Source organism: Mangifera indica, chromosome 17 (genome assembly GCF_011075055.1).
Source record: "Mangifera indica cultivar Alphonso chromosome 17, CATAS_Mindica_2.1, whole genome shotgun sequence".
Taxonomy (NCBI): Eukaryota; Viridiplantae; Streptophyta; class Magnoliopsida; order Sapindales; family Anacardiaceae; genus Mangifera; species Mangifera indica.
The window spans coordinates 10,333,178-10,360,982 of NC_058153.1; the positions used below are offsets into that span (position 1 = coordinate 10,333,178).

Consider the following 27,805-nt stretch of genomic DNA (forward strand, 5'->3'; position numbering starts at 1 on the left):
TTTAAACAAAAGCATAAAGGCATAATCATCTATCAAAGTTTACAAAATTTGAGTATTATGTAATTTAGTCATGAGAAATGATTATGTGCCTCAAAGCCATGTGCAAATGATAAACAAAATGCAAAGGAAAAAAAAAAAAAGAAAGAACTAACATGAAAATATAAAGATAATCATGAGGGGAATGCCATAAACATTGATATTTTTTAATCCAGTCTCGTAGCTCTTGATATAGGCGATCTTGCTCTTGACTAATCCTTTCTTGCTCTTGGAGGATTTGATCTTGCCTTTGTTAGGTTTCAAAATGTTGGGCATCCGCCATTGAAACCAATCTACCTAAAGCATTCATTCACTCATCATACCCATGAAATCTATTATCCATTCCATCTAGAAGAAGTTGTAGTGCTTGAAAACCTTCGCTTATAAAATCCATTAGATGAGCGAGTTGGCTTTGGATTGGACCCACAAAGTCCTCATCCATTCTTAGTCTCTTTTCTAGGCAAGAACTTCACCTAAAAACATCTCTTACTTGAGCATGAGGAGCTATTGAAGGACCTTTAACTTAGGCTTTATCTTCGTGTGCTAGATATGGTGAATTTTGTGCATTCTGTTCCCTGCTTTCTGCTTGGCCTTTTTCCATAAACTGTTAACGTCCTTGCCTATTTGGTTATATCATTTTCATTCTCATGAGTGCATAGTTTTAAAAATTGGATTAGACCGACTGATTTGATGGTTGAACCCTTAACCACCAGCCAAACTGGTTTTAGTTCGCATAAAATCGGGTTTGATTGGATCAACATAAAAAATTAGTTTTTTTTCAAAAATTCATTATGAAAACTTAAACACAAGACCTTAGTTATTACATTTGAACACACACACACACACACACACACACACACACACACATATACATACTATTAAACTAAGCTTATTTTTATGTTAAATAAGTCAAATTATATAATTAATGATAAATTATAAAAAATTCTTTTAAATATTATTTTTGAATAATTAATAGATTTAACCACCCATTAACTGATCCAACCTTTGTTTGGATTAGAGCACCCTCTTGACGAGTTGATATTCAATTTGGTTCTAAAAACATTGCATAAGTGATTAGGCTATAAAAAGGTGGCTTTCCTTGAAAGGCTTGCGATGACAAACTTCTTATTCACTTAAGTCAGTTCCCAAATTTTGAGTAACGAAATAAATGATCATCCTAAAATGAATCTCATGCTCCTCATTCTTGATATAGTACAACCAACTAATTAACCATCTTGCCGTGTTGAACATAACATTATTTACTATACAATACATTAATATCATATTTTAGATAGTAACTTGCTTGTTAGACATATTTTGGGTTCAATGTGTAGGAGATAATTCTATGAAACATCCTCAACATCGGGCTACCCATTTTGGTTGATTTTGATGTGTGAGGATCATACACCTCACGCCCACTTTGTTCTATCCAAGCTCCATTCAAAGTGAAATCTGAGGGTGCATTTAGAATTCTTTCACAATCACAATCTAACTGCTTAGACAACATTTTTGTAGTCACTATACATTCCTTCCCTTTCAACTAAAATTCCATAGTATAGTCCAAAATATTATTTCTATTGTCTATTTTCATCCATAAAGAATTGTAAAACTCATACACTAAATTCACATAAGCATCCATCTTTAAGAAAAATAATCTTTCCTAACTCATTTGCCTAACAACCTTAATCAAATAATCAACAACATTTAATTCTCTTAGGATAGGTAACAACAAACATCTACCTACTTCAACGGATTGCCAAAGCTTCCTCTTGATCATTGTCCCAAACCTTGATGTCGTAATTTGTGGGTCGACGACAGTTTGAGGTAGCATTTCATCATTCTAAGACCTATTGATTCTTGAGTTGGATTGCTTGATGGAGATTTGAAGCACAACCAAATGAATTGAGAGTGCTTGCAAATTCTGCTTGTATGTGACCATAACCTTCACATACTCTACACTAAATTTTGTTATTCTTCTTCTTGGTATCTTTAAAGGATTTAAAATTATTCTCTATTCTTGGTGTTTGATTAAAATTATTTTTGTCAAACTTTTGTTTCCCTTTGTTAACATTTGACTTTCCCATGTTTCCCTAAGACACTTGGTATAATTTCTAGTCAACATGGTAATATTTTCATCATGTAAATTTTTAAAATCAACATTTTTTGCAAAGCAAGATTCAACATAGTGATTAAGTGCAAGACTCATGCTTAACTTATTTTTATTCCATCTTTTTAGGTGAATTCATAGGAATGGAAGGAGCTAATTAATTCATCGAATGTACATTTCTTCAACATTTCGACATTCTTCAATTGATGTGACCTTTGGAATAAATCTTTCAGGTAAAAAGCCTAAGACTTTATGCACAATTTACATTAGAAAATGCCTCACATTTGATATATCACACAGTTTTGAAAATAAATAGACTTTGAATCAAGCATTGTTAGATTTTCAAAATCTGTTATAAGTCTTCCAAGTTTGGTTTTCTTAACACTCTCAGTTCTTTTGTTTTTTATTCTAAGTTTCTCTATGCACCTTCAGTATTTCACAATTAACTATAACTTTCATTTGGTTTATTGAAACAACATTAAAAATAACATGAATAGGTTTCGAGTTCCAATTTGACATTTTGAGTTTAGCATTAGTTTAGTGCTCTGTAGGTTTTAGTTCGATTAATCATTTTTCAATTTTAGAGGGTTACCCATGACTACCAACTGATATTCAAACCTTTCATCAATTAAACCTCTCATCCTTGCCTTCCAATATGGACAGTTGGTTCCATCCAATATAGGTGGCCTAGTGGTTGAGTTATCTCCACGTAACATATCCATTTGGAGGATAGACAGTTTTTGGCAAAAGAAATTAACTAAAAAGAATATAATTAAGTGAACTTAAAACAACTCTAAATGGATCAACTAAATATAAGACATTCAAAACCCTTAGCAAATAATTAGTTAAATCATGATTTCATGCACATGGACAATAAAATAGACATCAAAGTTGAGGAGACAATTATATTTCTATATGGTTCAACTATAGTTATAACCTACATCCATGAGACCAAATCCAACAAATTCAAATCCATTATAACACAAATTAAAATGTCAAATAAAGTAAATGGCATACGTTATATAAATCTTAATTAGACACGAGTATCTCATTTGTTTTTTCTTAGGCCATTAACTTAGAAAGAGAAGTTCAAAATCCGTTTGAATATATGAGTCATAATCTCTTCATCTTTGAGAGGTTAAAATCCATTTAACCTCAAGTCACTGCCAGTTTTCACAATCTGCAGTTAGAAAACTATTTTTCAATAAAACTTAAGAGAGAAATTAACAGAAACAAAAGCTACAATAAAGAGCTTAAAAAAATACAAAAATGTATTTGAGAACTACAAGAAAAAGAATATTCAGTAACATTTTTTATGGTATTTTATCAAATGCCACTAAAAATTAAAAGAAGTCAAAAAATTAATAACAATTGTGATATTTATTATAATTGACATTATATGAATATTTGGTAGTATTTTTTTTTTTGGGTATTTAATCATGTCACTAAAAGTTATAGAAAGTTAAAAAATTAATAACGTATTGTAACATTTATTATTATTGACGCTATATGAATATTTGGTGACATTTTTGTTATGGTATTTATATTAAAAACCATTAAAAGTCATGGGAAGTGAAAAAAAATTAAAAACTTATTGTGACATTTGCAATAATTGTTGAATTGAAACATAAAAAATAAAATAATTTTATGATTTTAAAATAAGGTGTAACTTTGAAAGTTTGAAACATAACTATATATATATATAAAATTCATAAGAATATTATTATTTTTTGTTATTTTATTTCAATTAAAAAAATTACTTGTAAGTTTTATCATTTTAGGTTGGGAATAAATAATATTTGAAATTCCGCCATATTTTGTTTTTTAATTTTATTGCCACTTAAATAAATTACTTGTGAGTTTCATCACCTTAGGTTGGGTTTAATCTTTGAAATGGCAAGTGGGTTTGGTTTTTCTTTTTAATTAATTTTAACTTAAAAAATATTACTTGTTAGCTCTATCAATAATATTTGAGGTGAAAAGTGGGTTTTGTCATATTTCAGATTTGAAGTGGGCTGAAATAGAAAGTACATTTTTTTATAAAACTGGGGGTATGTTTTTTTCCATTTGCGGTGTGGCTGAGCCTGCCTCACATAGGCCCAGGTCCACCCTGTACATCATGGGTTGGATTTCGAGTTTTTCAAAGCAATGAGTGGGAAGCTCGAAGGATACCAGCGCCAATACTGTTAGTTCTCCGCAAATCTTTCCAGAAATGCAACTCTACTTCTCTCCTTTCCGATACAGGTATTATCATACTCAAACACTCCTTATATCTAACTCAAATGTCAATTACTTGATACTTCAATTTTACAGATCAGAAGAAGGAAAAGGTTTTGGAGGTAAAATCTGGCCTAGATGATGCTAAAGTTTTGGTACTGTATTTTTATGTTTTTAGTTATAATTTGATGTTTGGTTTAGGAAAATTGGTTAAGGTCCATTATCCATGTCTATATTCAATCGAATTACATATAGAGTTAGCGAACCATGCTGTCTTTCTTTCATGAGTTCTTCTAAGCCTGTCCTGAGCCTATTGACAGCCAATTCATAATCAGCTTCTAACAAGCCGCCAAAGGAGATTCTCAAAACCCAACCCTAGATCTTGGAGATCACCCCGTGCTTATGAGCAAGCCAGTGAACAACCGCGTAGTCATCAACTTATTTCTCTGGAAGCCTTAACCACAGGTAAAATTGCACCTTCTCCACCTCTCACCGCATCTTCTACCAACGGGGACACGGCTTGTCAAATGATTTCTTTGTTTGTCACAAGATCTTTCACTTGTTCTGTCACCCACTCTGCCGCGGTTTCTGATGAGTATAGAGCTAGCTAGATACTGCAAAAAGTTTGAAGCAGAGACTGGTATATTATCGTGATTTTGGGATTTCATTCGATTCCATTCACTTCTCTCCGGTTCTTCAACTAATTTTTGCCACTCTTAATTCTTCCACAAATTTTTGCTCTTCAATAACTGTAAGATTATTCTTTGCTCTCTGATTTTTAATTTGTTAATTCATTTATTCCTTATTTGTTTTATTTGGTAATTAAATTGTTTGGTTGATTTCAATTTATAGGCTGATTGTTAGAATTATTGGTATTATTGTTTGAATGTTGATTATTTGTGCATATTAGGTGTTTGTAAAAATATCAATTATGTACATGTAGTATCAGCAATAATTTTTCCATCTAAACCTTTTTAGGCAAACGTACAGTAATTTTACTTTTATAAGTATATTTAATTTTAATTTCAAGAATACCCTCTTGACTAATTATGTCATTCTCAGTTATTTCTGTCATTCTTGGTTAATTACGTTGAATTTGGTATAATTTTTTTTAAAGATTTGATAAGTTCTGATTAAAAGATTCAATAAGTAATTTTTCAAGGATTCAAAATATATTTGAAAATTGATAAATTTTTATTCAAATACAAATAAAAATGAAAAGATAAGCATAAGCGAGGAGAACAGTGAGTGCAAAGGGTACGTGGGGTGTGTAAAGTGTGTAAAAGGTGTGTAGAGTACGTAAAGGGTGCACAAGGTGCGTAAAGGGTGTGTAGAATGTGTAAAAGGTGCATGGGCTACATAGGGTGAGTAAAAGGTGTGTAGTGTGCACGAGTTATATAATATAATATTTAATATAATATAATATTATATTATAAAATTATAATATTTAATATAATATATAAAAATAATAATAATTTTTAAATATATATTATATTGTTTTATATATATATTTATTATATTTTTTAAATATTATATTATATTATATTATTATTTTATATATATATAAGACAGAGGTGTGAAGAAGTGCACACCCGCGTACCCTTTTTGCCCCATATATATATATATAAAATAATTTTTAAATATATATTATATTGTTTTATATATATATTTATTATATTTTTTAAATATTATATTATACTATTATTTTATATATATATGAAACAGAGGTGTGAAGAAATGCGCACCTACACACCCTTTTCGCGCTCATATATATATATATATATATATATATATATATATTTAATGAGTCTTACGTATTTTACGTACCTTACGCACCTTTTATATACTCATGCATCTTATGCATCCTTTAAGCATCTTTTACGTACTTTACATGCCCTTTACGCACTCTATGCACCTTTTACTCACTTTTATGCGCCCTTTACTCACCCTTATGCACCCTACGCACTCATAAGCACCTCACGCACCTTTTTTTTTTATTTATGTTAATCTTTTCGTTTCGATCTATGTTATAACAAAAATTAATTATTTCGAATAAGTTTTTGAATTTTTGAATTATAACCTAATAAATATAGAATGCTTATAAATTATCAGAAAAAAATATTTTAATATAATTAATCAAGAGAGCGATATAATTAACCGATAAAGATATTATTGGAAACAAAATTAAATTTGCTTAAAAAAATAAAATCACTGTAAGTTTGTCTAAAAAAGTTTAGGCTGAAAAATTGGTACCTATTTCAAATATTATAATTATATATATTTGGTTATTCTTTGAATATTAATTATTTTTTCCCAGACTTAACTCTCTCTCATGACTTGTCAAACTCCTACTCCCCAAAGTGAAACTCATGTTATTCCTGCTCTTACTATAACTACTTTAACTAGACACTTTTCATACAAGATGGATAATCTGTACGAAATTAAGTACCTCGACAATAAGTCCCATCTTCCTACTACAAACCTTACCTTCTTAAATTCATACCATAATTGCCTAAAACCCCTTACATCTCTTCGTCGAACCCTAAACACCCTTATTCATCTCTCTGCTGTAAAAATTAAAGAATACGTTCAAAGTACTTCCTTTAGCAGCTACCAACTTCCTGCTACCATTGTAGAACAATACATCACTCTTGAGTATCCTGCCCATTTTTACTCAAGATTGGATTTCAAAAGGATATACTCACCTGCATTTTAGTGTTATCTGGTTTGCTTTAACCTTTCATGGTTGCAAAGGTTTTCCAACCACGTCAAGGATCACCTTTTTGGACACCAGATTCCCAAACTTTGAACATGCTAATTTGGGAATAATCCAAACCATTCTTAATGCTGGTACTGTCATGGCGACTCTTTTCCCCAATTTTTGTATGTCTTTACAAGACTCTTTGGTGTGTCAAGCCCTAAAATTCCAAGTCCAAGTAACAGGTGCTGTTCCACAAGGTCAAACATTGTGGCAACTATTCACTATCAGATTGCTTATCGAGTCCAAAATCACTCCTTGGATATAGCTACTCTTGATCAAACACATGATGCTATTTTTCTTACTATTGACATGGACAGAAAGTCGTATTGTACTCTGGTCCCCAAACAGATGCCAAAGAGGACCAATTAGAAGCCCTGATTTCGAAGAAATGGTATACTGCTTATGAACAGATCCAGACAACAGAAGTTCCACCTCTTCAGTATACAGATCCTCAGTTTACCAGATCTACTAGTGGACGTTTTTCCATCTCTTATGATGGACCTTCTTCATCAGCAAAGCAACCTTAGTGTTTTTGAACCCAATTTTCATGTACACCTGTTGATGATGAACACCAGGAAGAAAGCTATGGTTTTACCCCTCAAGGTGACACTATATATTTGCTCTAACCACATGATCCAGACAACACTCGTTGCAGATGTGTTTCTTGCACGGAATAAACCAATCATTTCTCTCCAACAAATCGTCTCAGATTTGCTCGGAGTTCTTCCACGTCGAAGTCCAAGCAAGTAGACATTCAAAAGCTTTTTTGGCAAAGGTATAAAACTTGTGTACCTGGTTATGATCTTCTTGGTGATCCCTCCAGAAAATTTGATTATGTCGTGTATTACGGTTGTGGTGATCCTCTTGCTGATACTACTGATTACATTCTTCCTACCGGCTGGCTAGATTCTTGCTCTTCTTCTGATAATGATTCTGATGATTCTCAACATCCTTCTTCTTTTGGTGTTTAACCTCAAAGTTGTTGTTCTCCATAGAAAAAGTCGAAATGGAAATGGATACCAAAACAAAGGTTACAATCTTTGGTTTTCTCTCCTCTACCTTGTATGATGTTTCAACCTACTGAGTTTCCCTTAGAGCTTGTTTTTGACCCAGTTCAATGAACGACTCAAGCGTGAAAAATCAAGGACCCTTAGACCGTTAAACCTAATGGTACTCCTGAACGAATCAGCCCAACAAAAACAGTTCTCAATTGGCAATCCCAAAATGCGTTGGCGTAAAACCGTGTGTTGCAAGACTTGCACCATACAGCTTAAAGAATTGAAAAGAAATTAGATTCTCAGGCCCATATGGTCATGAAGCCCATTGATGCTCTTCGACTTAAGATACAACAAGTCCATACAGATATCATGTTGTGCATTGACCAACAAATTCTTTTTCATTACCAACAATAAGAAATGAATTCTCTTAAAGCCCAGTTGGCCCATTTAGAAACTATAGTCCAACAAGGCCCACGAATTGCCATTCCTCCTGCCTTCCTTTTTCACCCTTATGATGCACCTCCTATTTCCTTTTTACTTAAAGAACCCCAACAAATTTATACTGACCATTATCTTCAAGGTTTTGCCAATTATAAAAGTCTTTTTGGAGACTCCTCTGTTCTCCATCCTAAAACAAAACCCCCCGAACCTCACCCTACTGCTTTCCCACATCGATATCCTTCTGCACCTACTCCTCCACCTCCACCTTCTCATGGAAAACCCATTGTCATCTCTGAACCCATTAACACTAGTCACACTGATCCCTTACCTTCTCAACAAGCCATTTTTCCCAATCTCATCAGTGATTATCTCATGGCTCATACTATTAAATCCACCTCTGGCTCCTCAGATACTAGTATTGGATTCACAGCCACAGTATCCGATACTCACTCTGTTATCTCTGATACTCAACCTGTTTTGACCTATAAATATAGTCAAATTTCGCAGCCTCAAGATGAAGCAGAATCCACAATGGAAGAACCTCTTCCTCCAGAACAATCTTCTCAGACATCTCAGTATGTGCCCAACACTACTTCAAAGTTTCAAACATTCACATTTGATGACATCCCAGTCTCCCAATATCGTAACTGCATCCATGAAATGACTAGTTAGCTCAATACTGAAATGTTGAAACCTGGTGCCAATCTTGAATAGGTTTTGACTTCTTTTATATCTCATTTTACTGGTGACTTGAAAGAATGGTGGATTGCTCTTATTCAGTATAGACAGACTCAACTATTGCAAATTCTAGATATTGATCAATTCATGTACAATATTTATGTGGAATTTTTGGGTAGTCCAGTCCATATCGCAGATCAGGCCCGTGAAGAATTTTTCAAGCTCAAATGCTGTTCATTTAACCCCAAGGATCTTGAAAAACATTTTAAAAAGCCTCGTGCTCGATTCTACATCCTCAAAGGTGTTGATGATCCAAACTTGAAGCAAGCCTATCTTAATCAATTGCCCGAATCTCTTGGTAATGAAACCCTCAGATTCTTCGAATTCCAAGGCAGAACATTAACCCAAACCACTATTGGTGATCTTTATCAGTTAGTGCTCAAGCAAGTGCAAATGCTCTACAATAAGTCCAAGTTTCTTCTCAATGTGGATAAGCTTGGAAAATCATTAGGACGAACCTGTGATTGTCCTAACCTCAAGATTAGATGTTCTCACAGTGATAAAACTTGTGATTGTCGTACCACCAAGAAACGACACCGCAAGAGATACAATCGTAAGTATAGGAGAAAGACCCAATTCTTCAAGCCTCGACGCTCCAGACGACATTTCTTTCGCAGAAAGAGATCTTTCAAGAAAAATGATCGTTGTTTCATTTGCAAAAAGAAAAGACATTTCTCCAAAGAATGTTCTCTTGCCAAAAAGAAAAAGATGATCCAACAGATCTCTCAAATTGCTAATTTGGCTAATCATGATGTGGAATCTCTTTATTCTAAAACCGAATCAGAACATTCAGAATTGGACTTCATTCTTTATGAATCCCAGACAGACAATTCTCCAGAAAACTCCTTTAAAGAAGAAGAAGAAGTTTCTCCCTCTTATGGAGTCATGTTACAAACGCATCACCCACAGCATCAGTAGCCTCTTGCTGAACTCAAGTTGTTATTGCATAAATATGAGCGCCCTATCACAATCATTGCTTTAATTGACACATGAGCTGTTTCCTCAATTCTCAAGCCTTCTGTGATTCCTCACAATTATTGGAAACCCCACAAACAATACTTTCGTGTTGCCAACAATGAAGTTTTTGCTACTGAAGCTATTAGCAAAACTGTGACTATACAACCCTTTCCTTCCATCAATATCAGTCACAAGTTTCTTGCTTCTGATCTTCTTGGCAAAGATGCAATTATTAGGTTTGATCTCATCCAGAAGTTTCTTGACAAAAGAGTTTACCTGTGTTCTGATGGGTTACAACATACTTAACAATTCTTCCCTTGGAATAAAATTCCAAATTATTTTACTGTCACCCCTTATGAAGCTCTGAAACAGCAAATCATTGCTGAATCGTGTGCTACTTCTCATACTGATTTTCTTACTAAGTTTAATCATCTTTTGTGGAAGAATCCTGAGTATTTTATCACTCTCCCCTTCAAGAAGAATGAAGACATCAATCCCACTAAAGCTAGTCATCATGGACTCAATCCCGACCTGGCACAACAAACAGAATAAGAATTGACCCAACTCAAACAAGAAGGCCTCATCGAGCCTACTTAATCTCTTTAGGCTTGTGCCGCATTCTATGTCAACAAATGCGCTGAACAGATCAGAGGAAAACTAAAGCTTGTAATCAACTATAAGCCTTTCAACAGTTTTCTGCAAAATGACAAATTTCCAATACCCAACAAACAACATTTCTTTGCAAGGTTAGCCCAAGCTACAGTTCTCTCCAAGTTTGATCTCAAAGCTGGATTTTGGTAACTTGGCATTTCTCCAGAAAACAGGCCCAAAACTGCTTTCTCCCTTCTTGGGCATCACTACCAATGGACCGTTATGCCTTTTGGACTCAAAACTGCCCTTTCACTGTTCCAAAAAGCACTAACCAAAGTCTTCAGCCCAATCCAAGACCAAGCCCTCATTTACATCGATGATATTCTATTTTTCTCCCAAAATGACAAATATCATGTTACTCTCCTCACTCAATTCCATAACCTGGTCAAATCCCATGGTATAATGCTATCTGAAAAGAAGATGCTCTTAGCATAATCTTCCATAGAATTCTTGGGAATGGAAATTTCCAATGGATCCTATGTCTCTCAGTCTCATATTGGAATTCATCTACAAGATTTTCCTGATGAATATCTTTCCAAAAAGTAGATCCAACAGTTTCTTGGAATTGTCAACTATGTCTCTGAATGTGCCCTACACCTTAGCCATTATACCAAGCCTCTTTACCAAATGCTTAGAAAAAAACCTCCTTCATGGACAGATGTACACACCCAGTCCATCCAACAACTCAAGGCCATAATCCTGCATTTACCCCCGCTTAAACTTCCATCAGAAGGAACTAGGATTTTACAGATTGACGCAAGCAATGACCACTGGTTTGCTATTCTTATTGAAGACCTCAATGGACAGAGACACGTATGTGAATATAAAAGTGGACACTTCAAGCCTTCAGAACAACATTATCATTCCACCTTCAAAGAGATCTTAGCTGTTAAAAGAGGAATTGAGAAGTTTGAATTTTATCTCAGTGGACATCATTTTACAGTTGAAACAGACATGACCTCTTTCCCATCAATGTTGGTCCCTAAGTCCAAACGCCTTCCAAATCCAAAACTCATGCGATGGAATGAGTGGTTCTCAAACTACTCTTTTACTATAAAACACGTCAAAGAAAAAGACCACATTGTCCCTGATTACTTTTCCCGACCTTCGTATAAAAAGCCTCTCAAGCCAATCATTCTATACTCACCTCCACTTCAAATCTATATCATGTCTTCTTCTAACCCTTTATCTCCTGGAATTTTAGATTTACCTTCTGAATTTCGTTTCCTCTACTCCACATTACCCATTGATGAAACCGAGACATTCAAAAACCTGTTGTTTTCCTACCAAACCAAAACCATCCAAGACACTAGCCCCTACACACTTGGCTCCATTGACATACATCCCGAATTTCCTTACATCACCCTCTTCTCCATCAGAAATCCTGCTTGAGACTTTACCTGGAATTCCCTATGGTTTTTATGGTATTTACTTGTAAAATACACTATCGCCATTGAATTCCCTGTCAGCCTAATGCATACTTGGCTCCATCACATTGAATATGACCCTTATGATCTAGAATTCCTTCCATTCAAAATTTTTCTCCATTGGTTTTATCATCTCCCTTGGTGGACCTATACTTTTTTTCAGTATCAATTGGACCATCAAAGTTTCAGCAGATCTGTCGAAGCCTAATATTGCATCCTGTTTTTCACCCGAAAAGCCCAAGTCCTGAAATATCATAAAAGGGTACTGTTTGAAACCCAAGTTCTCAAATATGCCCATCTTCCATATAGTTTACAAAAATACTACACCAAATATATCCAAAAATACCGTAACTTTGAACGTTTCATCACTGAAACCAACTCAATCATTCCCTACCAAGTCTGGCCTACTCCTGTAGACGATGCCCCTTGGGAAAAATATTCGGCCCTTTACATGGCCTAGCTTGAACATGATAGAGATGTTTTCTACTTAAAACTCAATGAGCTGCACAAACTAACAAATCCGACAAATCCTACTCCAGCTCAAAAACCCACTTCAAGTTCCCAAGATATGAATATTTTACCACAACTGTCTCCAAAATTGTCTCTATCCACGTGGAATAATCCTAATCCTCTCATTGAAATTCAAGGAGAATTTCCTCCTATCCCAGTTCATCCTGATGCTCATCCAGACACATATCCTACCTATGATCAAGATCCCATAGTGTACAAATATTTACGTGAAGATTCATATCCTGCTTTCTACTCTTAACATTCCTACACTCATAACTATAAACACTTTGTGATTCGTGCTATACACTTGAAGACAATACTCCAGATATCCATCTGGAAGATTCTCTATGTGGCACCTCTCCTGTCCTCCATGATTTTTTCTCTTAACAAACCTCATCTCTTGAAGATATCAACTTTGATGCTATCGATGCCTTGGTTGCCCAACACCACTAGTTATCTGACAGAATGACAACTACTTCCACCTCTCAAGGCTCAGGACCATCAACGTCTCCCCACTTGGCTCTCTAGCTTCAAAGATGTTTCGGCTTCACATGCCGACACTATGTATAATTATTAATTTGTTTGATTTTAAACTTTTTCGTTTTTCATGTGTAATTTCAATTATTCGCCTGTGATGTAAGCGCTTACGCCTGTAACAGATGCCTTATAGCTGACATCTCTTTTGCTTGTAAAATTTGCCTATAAATAAGAAGTCCCTTCTCTTCGAAGGGATCATCAGCCTTTCAATATTCCTCTCTCTCTTTATGCATCCAAAAACAGCTTAATTTCTTTTAAGTCTTGGGCAAAAGTCATTAATCTCTTTGAGTCAAAATTACCAGTCCAACTCTTATACCACTAATCCAAACGAAAGTATGCTCTGTACTTGCCTTGTTCTACAAGGATCCTGTACAATAGAACTCGTACGGGTTGGTTATATGCTAGAACAGAGTAGTCCAAACACTTAGAATCCATAAAAGGTTGGGTTGAGTGTGTGTCGAACGACCTTAAGCCCGTTAAAGGACCCTTCATCGCCTGTAGAATCTGTTAGGCTCAAATCGGGTCATATCTTGGGTATGAGTTGTCTATTTCACTACCATATTCCCTGACATACATTGGTCTAAGCCTTGATTGCTCTATGAAAGTCCATAACCAACTAGGGTTAACCCCCACACATGGATCGCCACGACCGTAATACATGACATAATCAAATTTTTCGGAGGGATCACCAAGAAGATCATAACCAGGTATACGAGCTTTATACCTTTGCCAAAAAAGTTTTTGAGTGTCTACTTGCTTGGACTTGGGCGTGGAAGAAGTCCGAGCAAATCTGACATGATTTGTTGGAGAGAAAGAATTGGCCTGTTCCGTGCAAGAAACATATCTGCAACGAGTGTTGTCTGGATCATGTGGTTTGAGCAAATATATAGTGTCACCTTGAGGGGTAAAACCATAGATTTCTTTATGGTGTTTATCATCAACAGGTGTACATGAAAATTGGGTTAGAAAACATTGGGTTGCTTTGCTGATGAAGAAGGTCCATCATAAGAGATGGAAAGACGTCCACTAGTAGATCTGATAAACTGGGGATCTGTATACTAAAGAGGTGGAACTTCAGTTGTCTGGATCTGTTCATAGGCAGTATACCATTTCTTTGGAATCAGGACTTTTAATTGGTCCTTTGACATCTTTTTGGGGACTAGAGTACAATACGATTTTTTGTCCGTGTCAACAGTGAGAAATATAACATCATGTGTTTGATTAGGAGTAGCGATATCCAGGGAGTGATTTTGGACTCGATAAGCAATCTGATAGTGAATAGTTACCATCAATGTTTGACCTTGTGGAACAACACCTGTTACTTGGACTTGGAATTTTAGGGCTTGACACACCAGAGGGTCTTGTAAAGACATACAAAAATTGGGGAAAAGAGTCACCATGATAGTACTAGTATTAAGAGTGGTTTGGATTGTTTCCAAATTAGCATGTTCAAAGTTTAGGAATCTGGTGTCTAAAAGGGTGATCCTTGACGTGGTTGGAAGACCTTTACGACCATGAAAGGTTAAAGCAAACCGGATAAAACCGAAATGCAGGTGAGTATATCCTTTTGAAATCCAATCTTGAGTAAAATGAGCAGGATACTCAAGAGTGATGTATTGTTCTGTAGTGGTAGTAGGAAGTTGGCTTCCTTTAGCAACTACCAACTTCCTGCTACCACTGCAGAACAATACATCACTCTTGAGTATCCTGCTCATTTTACTCAAGACTGGACTTCAAAAGGATATACTCACCTACATTTCGATGCTATCCGGTTTGCTTTAAACTTTCATGGCTGCAAAGGTCTTCCGACCACGTCAAGGATCACCCTTTTGGACACCAGATTCCCAAACTTTCTCGGTGATCCCTCTAGAAAATTTGATTATGTCGTGTATTACGATCGTGGTGATCCTTTTGCTGATACCACTGATTACATTCCTCCTATCGGCTGGCTAGATTTTTGCTCTTCTTCTGATAATGATTCTGATGATTCTCAACTTCCTTATTTTTTTGGTGTTCGACCTCAAAGTTGTTCTTCTCCACATAAAAAGCCGAAATGGAAATGGATACCAAAACAAAGGTCACAATCTTTGGTTTCCTCTCCTCTACCTTGTATGATGTTTCAACCTACTGAGTTTCCTCCCCTAGAGCTTGTTTCTGACCTAGTTCAATGAACGACTCAAGCTTGGAAAATCAAAGACCCTTAGACCATTAAACCTGATGGTACTCCTGCACGAATCAGCCCAGTAGAAACAGTTCTCAATTGACAATCCCAAAATGCCTTGGCCCAAAACCATATGTTGCAAGACTTGCACCATATGGCCTAAAGAATTGAAAAAAAATTAGATTCTCAGGCCCATATGGTCATGAAGCCCATTGATGCTTTTCGACTTAAGATACAACAAGTCCATACAGATATCATGTCTTGCATTGACCAACAGATTCCTTTTAGCATGTATCCAACCTGTACAAGTTCTATTATACAGGATCCTTGTAGAATAAGGCAAGTACAGAACATACTTTCGTTTGGATTAGTGGTATAAGAGTTGGACTGGTAATTTTGACTCAAAGAGATTAATGACTTTTGCCCAAGACTTAAGAGAAATTAAGCTGCTTTTGGATGCATAAAGAGAAAGAGGAATATTGAAAGGCTAATGATCCTTTCGAAGAGAAGGGACTTCTTATTTATAGGCAAATTTTACAAGCAAAAGAGATGCCAACTGTAAGGCATCCGTTACAGGCATAAGCGCTTACATCATAGGGGAATAATTGAAATTACACGTGAAAAACGAAAAAGTTTAAAATCAAACAAATTAATAATTATACATAGTGTCGGCATGTGAAGTCAAAACATCTTTGAAGCTAAAGAGCCAAGTGGGGAGACGTGGATGGTCCTGAGCCTTGAGAGGTGGAAGTAGTTGTCATTCTATCAGATAACTGGTGGTGTTGGGCAACCAAGACATCGATAACATCAAAGTCGATATTTTCGAGAGATGAGGTTTGTCGAGAGAAAAAATCATGAAGGACAAGGGAGGTGCCATGTAGAGAATCTTCCAGATGGATATCTGGAGTATTGTCTTCAGATGTATCAGCACGAATCACAAAGTGTTTATAGTTATGAGTGCAGGAACGTTGAAAGCAGAAAACAGGATATGAATCTTCACGCATATATTTGTACACCGTGGGATCTTGATCATAGGTAGGATATGTGTCTAAATGAGCACCAGGATGAACTGGGACTTGAGGGAATTCTCCTTGAATTTCAATGAGAGGATTAGGATTATTCCACGTGGATAGAGACAATTCTGGAGATAGTTGTGGTAAAATGTCTATATCTTGGGAACTTGAAGTGGGTTTCTGAGCTGGAGTAGGATTTGTCGGATCTGTCGGTTTGTGTAGCTCATTGAGTTTTGAGTAGAAAATATCTCTGTCATGTTCAAGCTGGGCCATGTAGGGGGTCGGATATTCTTCCCAAGGGGCATCGTCTGTAGGAGTAGGCCAGACTTGGTGGGGAGTGATTGTGTTGGCTTCAGTGATGGAACGTTCAAAGTTATGGTATTCTTGGGTATATTTGGTGCGGTATTTTTGTAAACTATATGGAAGATGGGCATATTTGCGAACTTGGGTTTCAAATAGTACCTTTTTATGATATTTTAGGACTTGGGCTTTTCGGTAAAAAACATGATGAAATATTAGGCTTCGGTAGATCTGCTGAAACTTTGATGGTCCAATTGATACTGGAAAAAGGTAAAGGTCCACCAAGGGAGATGATAAAACCAGTGGAGAAAAATTCTGAATGGAAGGAATTCTAGATCATAAGGGCCATGTTCAATGTGATGGAGCCAAGTAAGCATTAGGTTGACAGGGAATTCAATTGCGATAGTGTATTTTGCAAGTAAATACCATAAAAACCATAGGAAATTCCAGGTAAAGTCTCGAGCAGGATTTCTGATGAAGAAGAGGGTGATGTAGGGAAATTCGGGATGTATGCCAATAGAGCCAAGTGTGTAAGGGCCAGTGTTTTGGATGGTTTTGGTTTGGTAGGAAAACAATAGGTTTTTGAATGTCTCGGTTTCATCAATGGGTAATGTGGAGTAGAGGAAATAAAATTCAGGAGCTAAATCTGAAATTCTAAGAGGTAAATGGTTGGAAGAAGACATGGTATAGATTTGAAGTGGAGGTAAGTATAGGATGATTGGCTTGGGAGGCTTTTTATATGAAAGTCGGGAAAAGTAATCAGGGACAATGTGGTCTTTTCCTTTGACGTGTTTTACAGTAAAAGAGTAGTTTGAGAACCACTCATTCCCATTTCCTTCCTTTAGCGCAATGAAATATAAGCAAGAAGGAATTTTATTAGAAAAATTGTTTTTAGAAAGATCTATCAATCGTAGCTCTCCCAAATTGCACAATTGATTAGGCAATTCACCTTCAAGATTGTTGCTACTTAAGATCAAGTAACTTAAAGAAGGGAGTTTCCCAATCCAACCTTGGAATTTCCCCTTCTAAGAGGATATTGCTAAGATCTAAGACCACTAATGAAGAACGATTAATGTAGAAAACATCTTTTAGTTGTTTCTGTAATCTATTTCTTCACAAGTGACGTTGTTTCCAAGAGGATATTGCTAAGATCTAAGACAACCAATGAAGAACGATTAATGTAGAAAACATCTTTTAGTTGTTCCTGTAATCTATTTCTTCACAAGTGAAGTTGTTTGATACTTGCAGTGCCAAAACAAGATAGTAAACTTCTAAAGATATTGTTCTTTGAAAGGTCCAAAATTTGAAGAAAATTTTATTGACAAAGTTTCTTTAGAAGTGGACCTTCAAATTGATTATTAGGCATCACTATATCAACTAAATATGATAAATTTCCAAATCATCTTGGGATCTTGCTTGAGAGATGGTTATCATTGAGAAACAATACTTCTAAAGAGTAGCAATTTAACAATCTTTCTGAGATCTTTCCACTAAAATGATTTCCATCCAATTGTAGCCATAATAATTTTATCAAGTTCACATTATTGGAGAAGATATCACCTTTCAAATAGTTGTTTGATAGCCAAAGTATTTCTAGCGACAAAAAACCCATGGCCAAGTGTTTAGGTATTCCACCAGACAAGTTATTGTTGGATATCCCCAAAATTTTTAATGACTTTATATCACCAAAAGAAGATGGAATACTACTATTGAAACCATTTTTAGACATTTTAAAGACATTAGGTTTGGTAGTTTTGCACCAATCTCCTTTGGAATTTGACCATTTAAGAAATTGAATGAGACATCTAATGTTTTTAAATGCATATGAGCCTCAAATGGTAATTGAAAAGTTCTTAAAAGAAAATCATTAACTAGACAAAGTATTTCTAATTGGGCATTTTTATATAATAACCAATAAGGAAAATCTCCACTCAAGTTAATGTGAGAGGTGAACTTCTCTCAAGTCATTTTGATGATACAGAAATCTAGGATAAGTGCCAACATTTCCATTACCAGACAACATTATGGAATTTAATTTAAATTTTGGGGTCAAGGAATATGACATCGTCTCCTCATATAATTTGTTTTTTTCACTCTTGAAATCTTCAACGTTTGAGAGGTTAAAAAATGGATAGAGTGAAATTGGGATTTGAAAGAGAAAGGGAGATGAAGAGATGTTTCTAGTAATTAGATTCGAAGAGATATCTAATTATTAAAGTGACGTAAAATTTACAAGACAAGAAGGTAAATCACCCCGTAAATCATTGTCGTCAATATGCAACTCTTGCAAATAGAGCATCTCACACAAGCCTGAAATAAAACATGTCATATTTTATTACAATTAATACAAGTGATTACTTTAAACTCCTCAGGAATTGTTTAACTAGTTTATTATACTTTGATAAAATAGCAATCTCCAAGCTTAAAAAAGCCATTTTATATGTTTTAATACTTGTAATTTAATTATATTCTCATTCTGTTTTTGATACAGAGAAGTTAAACTGAAACATTTAGTTAAAATTAATTTTGGGATGGGGGAGTAGAAAGAATATGAGAAAATTACTAACTTGATCATACAACGTGCCACTCAACCCACAAGTAGATAAGGATAATTTCTCAATAGAAGTTATCAATCAAAAAATATTGGAAAAAATGTTGTTAAGAATAGCATGATCCATGAACAAACTTTCCAAAATCTTGAAATTGAGTGGACCTACATATATTGACATGAGTGTTGTGAATATTAGTTTGAAATATAGAAATTTAGTAAAACCCAATATATTGATTCCAAAACTGTTATTGGGTATGTCATACTCTGAAAACTAGCTTAAAAGGTATAACTTTATCTCACACTTATATACACATATTTAACTTAATTTTCAACTAAGGTAGGATACTTAATCTAGAATAATAGGAGCTTTGATGTAGTAATAGCAAAATTTGACACGATCTGTTAACTCAACATGATGTAATACGATATGAAAAAAAATCGGGTTAATGTTATGACTTTTGATATGAAAAGTAGTTCAGATCAGGTTCAGATTGACCCTTAAAAAATCAGGATCAAGTTAGGGTTGATGTGAAGCTAACTCAAATTGACCCAAACTAACCTGAACATTTTAAACAAATATTACATAATATTATAACGATAAAAAAATCTCTAATATCTTTTATTTTCTTCAGTTGATAAAAGGAGTTTCAATCAACAAAATTTCTATCCCTAATTTGAATCAACAAAGAAATCAACATTGTATCACCAAATACCAAATTCGCATCACCCAAAAAGATTCATTTTAATTTAATAACTCTTTTTGGCAAAATTATAAAAAACTATTTGTAGTTTGTTTTTTTTGTTGGTGTGTGTTATAAGTACTATTAATTTGAACTTATTATATTTGATGTGTCATATTATTTGTTAATAGTTTTAATATTTATGACAATCACATTCATCATATGAATTGGAAATTAAATTTAAATATTTAACAAGTGATTGTTAATCTCATTAGTTATCAATTACATTATTTTAAAGTTAAAGTTATAGACTTATTTTAAAGTTAAATTTTTGATTATAATATTTTATTATTTTATCCCTACTAGAGGTGTGTATAATTCAATTTAAACCATAAAACTGAATCGAATCATTTAAAAATTATGGTTTGGTTTAGGCTGATAAATTTTTGAAAAAAAGTTTTCAGTTTGTGTTATAGTATAAACGATTTTCAAACCAAATCAAGCTGCACATTTTCTTTGATTTTCATATTGTATTTTAAGGAGTTTTCTATATAAATCATGAATTGGGTTGCCTTATGTTGTTTGGATGGTTTTAATTCAACCTTATGCCAAAGGAAGTTTGTTAAATTGACTCGTGGGTTGGGATGATTATTTTCTAGATTAAGTTGTATGCATAATAGTCCTAGAATTTGCAATTATGTTTATTTTTAAGCAAAAATTGGCACCAGTGTATAAGAGGTGCATGGTCATGCATTGGTTAGGTTGTCACCTGCCACCATGAAGGGCTGAACATGCAGTACATGAATTCTGGGCTTGCTTATGGGTACCTAGTGTGTAGTGCGCATGCTAGACATGTGTGCAACTGTCATGTGTGTTATGTGCACGTCAGGCATGTACTCAGTTGCTAGGCGTGCAATGTATATGTTAGGTAGGTATGTAGTTATTGAGTGTGCAGCGTGCATACCAAGCACGCGTGCGGTGCTTATGTCATAGGCTTATGTTCACATAATGGTCCTGTACAATACTTAGTAGCAATATGCACTAAGTCAGCCTAATTGTCCCAAACATTGCAGTAATACTGAAAATACAAAAAAGTACAAAATTAGTTAATTCGTACATAATTAAGAACACAGAAAGGTAGAAGAAGAGAGAGCATAATCTATTGGAAGATGCTTTGTATTACTTACGGGCCTTGTACTGTACAAGTGTAGCCTTTTATTAGTAAAAGTTTACAAAAAATGACAATAATGTCATCTAAATATACTACGACAAAGTGGTCAAGGAAAGGTTGAAAGACCTTGTTCATAAGAGTGTAGAAGATTGTGAGGGCGTTAGTTAGGCCAAAAGGTATTACGAGAAATTCGAATGACCTATACCTAGTGACACACATTGTTTTGGGCATGTCCTCTTGAGCTATTCTGACTTGGTAGTAACCTAACCACAAGTCTAGCTTTGTGAACTAACGGGTATCTCCAAGTTGGTTAAAGAGGTCGATAGTAAGAGGGATTAGATATTTGTTCCTGAAGGTGGTGTGGTTAAGGGCCCGGTAGTCAATGTATAATCTAAGGAATCCATCGTGTTTTTTTTGAAACAATACCGGTGCTTCATAGGGTGCCTTTGATGGTTGAATGAACCTAACTTCTAGCATCTCTTTGAGTTGTTTCCTTAGTTCCTCCAGCTCAAAAGGTGTCATTCGATAAGGCATAACAACGGGTGGTTTGGTCCCTAGTTTTAGCTTAATATGGTGATCAACTTCCTATTGCAGTAATAAATGCTTAGGCAATTCTGACAGCATAACATCTTTGAACTCTTCTAGGGTGTCTTGGATGTCCGCGGGTAGGTCGGTTGGCTCATGACGTGACTATTCTTTAAGGGTGGCAAAGAAAGTAGGCTCAACTTTCTTGAGGCCTTTTGTGAACTGCAAAAGGGTTCTAACCATGAGCCTTCTTTTGCATGAAAGGGGTATTGTGCTAGTCTTTCCTTCATACAAAATCATCATGGTGTTAGCAAAAGGAATGGGCACTACCTTGACCTGATCCATAAACTCTATACCAAGCATAATAGGGTGATCATCTATGGGAACAATAGAAAAATCAAGTATACCTGACCATTCACCCAAACACATGCGAACTCCCCGCGTAATGTTGTACATTGCCTTTGGTGTAGAGTTGACTACTTTGAGCTATCCTTGTCCCTTCTCATACTGAAGGTCTGGTTGGTCAGCTTTATTTTGTTCTATAAAGTTGTAAGATGCTTTCGTGTCAACAAGGGCGTGTACTTTCTAGTCTTCGATCTGGGTTGCCACATAAAGTCACCCCAATTTCTCAAATTTTGGCATGTCTACGTTGGGTTTGATGGTGCCCAAAATTTGTAGTGAACTTATGCGAGTTTCTTGCTGTGGCTGCAGGTTTGGACGGTCCTCCATGAGTGTTGCCAATTTGCCCCTCTTCAAGCATTCCCTAACTATGTATGCCCTATCACATAGGGAACACTTTAGTGGCCCTCTCTAGCGGCTCTTGTCTTATTGGTCCTTCTCATCTTTCTGAACGGCTTTGCCTTTATGCTTGTGTTGGTCTCAGGATCCATCCTTGGAATAGTGGTAGTCTTTGCTTTTGCCCTTGCCATGCTTCGGGTCTTTGCTCTTTTCTGGTTTCTTGTACTTCACAAGTTACTCAGCAATGACTATGGCGGCATTGAGATCTTGAGCTCTTTTTTACTGGATCTTGACATTAGCCCATGGTTGTAGCCTATCTATGAAGCAAAACAATGCTTCACTATCAAAAAAGTTATTGATTTCCAATAGTATTTCAGAAAACTCCTTGACATAGTCTTTCATGTTACCTCTGTGGGTAAGTTGACAAAGTTTGACCTTGGCCTCATGCTTTGCATTTTTCGGATAAAACTGTTACTTGAGTTCACCCTTGAACTCTTCCTATGTTACAATGCTGCTGCTGCCTCACTCCATTTCTGTGTGCCTTCGATGCCACCAAACTATAACAGTGTCATCAAGGTAAAGTGCACTGTGGTCAATTTTTTGGTGTCCTCCTCAACACCAACAGTATGGAAAAACTGCTCTATGCCCTATAGGAAATTATCTATTTTCTTAGCATTTCTAGTCCCTTTGTATGCCTTTGGGTTAGGTACGTCGGCCTTGGAAAGTTTTATTATGACTGGTACTACAGTAGTTTGTCCACGTGTTATAGCCATCTTCTAAATGGCCTAGTCACCTTGCACTTCCACCAATCCGATTTCCAGTATTGCAACTTTCTCCCTTAAAGCTACAACTTCACCACGTAAAACATCAATAGTAGTAAGAATAGAGTCTCTTAGTTGGTTACCTTGGTTTAGACATGATTCAGTGATGATGTTGAGTGTGCCCTACATCTTATCTCACAGCTTCTCTTGGTTGCCTTTGAGTTTCTCAGTGTACTCACCAAGTTCCCCTACATGGTTGAATTTATCCCCGAAAGCTAGCTCTAACCTTATGAGTTTAGTGCTTATGTCTACGACAATGTCCCGTGACTTTTCCTTACGTTGTTTTCCGGTATCTGAAGTTTTCCTTTCCTTCTCGCGACTTTCGTGAGTGGTGATTTCTCCAGAACTCGTCATCTTCAGTAGATGGCTCTAATACCACTTGTCACAATCTTATGTTCATGTGATGGTCCTATGCAACACTTAGTGGCAATGTGCACTAAGTCAACCTAATTGTCCCAAATGTTGTGGTAATATTGAAAATATGCAAAAGCACAGAATTAGTTAATTCATAAAAGGTTAAGAACACAGAAAGGTAGAAGAAGAGAGAGCATAATCTGCTAGTAAATGCTTTGTATTGCTTATGTGTTTTGTGTCATACAAGTGTGGCCTTTTGTAGGCAAAACTTTAAGAAAAGACAAAGTACATTGGTATATATAAATGTGACATGACATATTTCATTTTCCTAAGATGTAAGGCTCTTGCACACTACATGCATGGTTCTTTGTCTACTGCATGCATGACCTTCTACTCACTACCTATATGGGTGCTTAGTTGCATAGCCTGTATGCTTGCTCAACTACAAAGCCTTCTGCATACTTTACTTGCATGCCTACTGCCTTCTGCATGTTGGCCTGGATGGAAAGTCTTCTACACACAAGCTTATGACAGACATCGGTTGCTATCTCCTAGAGAGTGGTTTGACATAGTGGGTTGTGCTAACATATAAGCTTGGTTGGGCCCTTGGCTGCTTGAATGAAAGTGACCTAAATATTGGAATTGGGTTGGACAAACCCTTATTGGGTTGGCACAAATGAATGAGTTAAACACCTAATGTGCAATAAACACATCCATGCAATCTTTAGTGAACCTGTGCTGTTTGTGGTGTAGTTATGCGTCTTTGGCAAACACGTGCAACCCAATGTGCCCATATACCTGTGCCAATGATAGTGTAATTGTGTCATATATGGCACACCCTTGTTGCCTGTGAAACATCCGTTCTGCCTGTGGCACACTCGTGTGCTCGAGGTGTGAGTTAGACGCATGCTCGTACAGTGAATCTTTGGCACACTTATGCCTAAATATGTCATGCCTGTGTCAAAGCCTTGGGAATTAACTTTTCATTAATTTGTATTGACATTATATTTTTGTATTAATTAAAAACTATGTGACTTGTCATTTCGGTACTTTGATTGTTTGGGACAAATACCCAAAGTGAGGTGTTACATTCAATATTTCAAACATGGACACATTTTGGTGAAGATATTAGCTATTTGACTTTCAAAATTATAACAAACTATCTTGATCTCCTTTGATTTGTGATCTTTTCTTATAGCATGGTACTTTCCTTCCACGATGGACTCGATTTTCAAACAATGGAGATAGTAGATTTGTTGTCTCACATGATCATATATAGTTGCTTCTACTTGTTCTTCCCTCAAATCCTTTATCAACTTTTTGATTCATATTGCTTGATTTGTTGTTGTTATAACAACAATATATTCTACTTTAGTTGTGCTTTGTGCTACTCTTGCTTGTTTTTTTAAACACCAATAAAAAATCCCTAAGCCCAAAGTAAAACAATAACCTGTCGTGCTCTTCATATTATTTAGGCTTTTTTTTTGGTAAGTAATTAATTAAACAAACCCAAGACTTCTCTCTAGAAGTTCTAATGCTTTACTAGTTTTGCTAACCTCTTTTTTTTTTTTATATATTATCTAGACTTTAGCCCAATCACTATAGACATATCTTCGTAGTCTTTTGTCCTCGATTCTCTTAAATTGAATTCCTTAATCCATGGTTCTTGTCAAATATCTTATAATCTTCTTTTTTGTTAAGAGATATTCTTTACTAGGTTCCTACATAAACATAAACAAAAGACTATTGGAATATATCAAATCAGGTATAGTCATTATTAAATACACCAAGCTTCCTATTAGACTTCTAAATCTAGTTTGTTTCATTAAACTAATTAGTTCCATCATTCTTTCCTAACTTCATATTTACTGCTAAAAGGATTATAGTTCATTGCAAACTCCATAGAAAACTTATTCAAAATGCCTTGCGCATATTTTCTTTCCTTAAATAAAATCTATTATAATCTCATTCAATTTGATTTTGATTGGATCCGATTCTGATTTGATTTAATTCAATATGATTCTAATTTAATCCAATTTTAATTTGATATGATTTCTTATTTTATAGGATTATGATTCCAATCCATATTACATTGTAATACTATATATTATATAATATTTCATCAATAATATTGATTTGAGTTCACAACTCAATCAATAATTCTACATAGTATCAGAGCGGTTAATATCCTTTTGTTTTGCTCAATTTTGAAAATTGTCCTTTTTATCCGTAGTTTCATCTTCTTTAGTTTTGAAAACTGATTCCCCCCTCTCCCCCCTTCCCACCTTAGGTTTCATATTTTTCGTATTTTGATTTCTATAACCCCCCTAAACTTTTGAAACTTTGAATTTCACCCTACTGCATTTTCATAAACTTTCAATTTCACCACCACATCTACTCTCGTCTCTCACACAATTGAACCTTTGTTTTTGTCTCTCACACGATTAAGTCTATGCTCTCATCGTTCACATGATTGAGTCTTTACTCTTGTCTTTCACACAATTGAGCCCCTGCTCTTATCTTTCACATGATTGAACATTTACTCTTGTCTTTTATACAATTGAGCCCCTGCTCTCACTCTCACATGATTGAGCCTCTACTCTAATTTCTCATACGATTGAACCTTTGCTCTCATCTTTCTCTTGTCAGTGGTTTTCCCTCTTGTGCTAGTGATTCTTTCTCTACTGCTACCATTGCCTTTGCTTTCAAGAACCCTTCTCCTAGTTTTCTAGCCATGATGTCATTTTTTGCTACTATCATAATGTCATTGGCTCCTCAACTTCTATCTCCGATTGTAGCTTCGATAGCTCCCACTACAATTGTGGGGGATTGTTAATAAAATATATTTTGATCTCATTTGATCTTATTCTGGTTTGATCTCATTCAATATGATTATGATTCAATTTGATTCTAATTTGATATGATTCTGATTTATTATATATTATTTTTCATATTTCATAAGATTAATATTCTATTCTAGATTATTTTATAATACTATATATTATACAACATGTTGTTAATAATATTTATTTGAGTTCACAGTTCAATCTACAATTCTACATTTTTGGCATATGAAAATACCATCAGCCTTCAAATACTTCATTTTTTCCTAATTTAGTCATATCAAACTCCTTCATCACACTATTCTTGAATTAATCTATATATTTTGTATAAATTCTTGTAATAAAAAAAAATATCAACATTGATCCTTTTTTTGTCCTCCTTACATATAAGGTTGCATCATTAAGACTCCTCTTGAATCTTTGAGTTTCAAACCATAAATATATTCTACTATACAAAGCTCGTGCGGCTTGTTTCAAAATATAAAGTGCTTTATTTAACTAGTACACCTTGCTTTCATTTCTTTCATACACAAAAACTTTAGGTTGAGCTACATAAATTCTTTTTCAAGCCAACCATTTCAAAAGTAGACTTATATATAAATGTAACATTTCCTATTGTCCTTGAGAGTTAGGAATATTGGCAGAAATTGCCTTTGCAGTTGTTTCACTATTAAGGGACTTATTTGCATTTTTAGTATTTCTCATTGTAATAGAGTTAAAATCAAAGGTAGCCACTAACGTATTCTGTCAAGCATCAAAACATATCATCTTGAAGGAAATGGTGTCGTATTGTTGTTACAAGATATCTTCACGAAACTGTTCAATTTGCATAAGAAGAATTGAGACTCTTCATCTCCTCTCTCATGTTGCTAGTGTGTGTGGAGACTTTTGGCGATTCTAGATTCCTTCAAGTTCATTTAACTATTGATTATCTCTTTATGACAATTGTGTGCTCAGTGGATCAATGGTTGTGATGTCTCATCTCTTTTTTTCTTCGAATCTTTGATTTTTCTACTTAGTGTATTATAAAAAGTGGATAATACCATTCTGATGGGTGCAACAATTCTAATGAAAAACACTATTCAGTTACTCACTTGAAAATACAAATTTTTTCTTAATTTCTTTGTTTTTTTTTCTCTGCCATTTTTGTTGTCTCCTTACATGGTATTAGAGCTTGATCTGACTTACATCCATGGACAATTTCTTCTCATTCTTAGATGCGTACAACATTCCAAACAAGAGAGTCAGTTTGGGACCTATAGTTGTGA

At 35.1% G+C, this 27,805-nt stretch overlaps 1 long non-coding RNA gene across 1 annotated transcript in view; it reads left to right on the forward strand.

Annotated features, from left to right (window-relative positions):
* Positions 1 to 4,228: 4,228 nt before the first annotated feature.
* The window catches only part of LOC123201058, a 32,515-nt gene continuing 8,938 nt past the window's right edge, over positions 4,229 to 27,805 (forward strand). The window contains exons 1-2 of the long non-coding RNA XR_006498708.1: positions 4,229 to 4,387; positions 4,457 to 4,482. This is a non-coding gene — a long non-coding RNA (uncharacterized LOC123201058). The remainder of the gene's footprint in view (positions 4,388 to 4,456; positions 4,483 to 27,805) is intronic.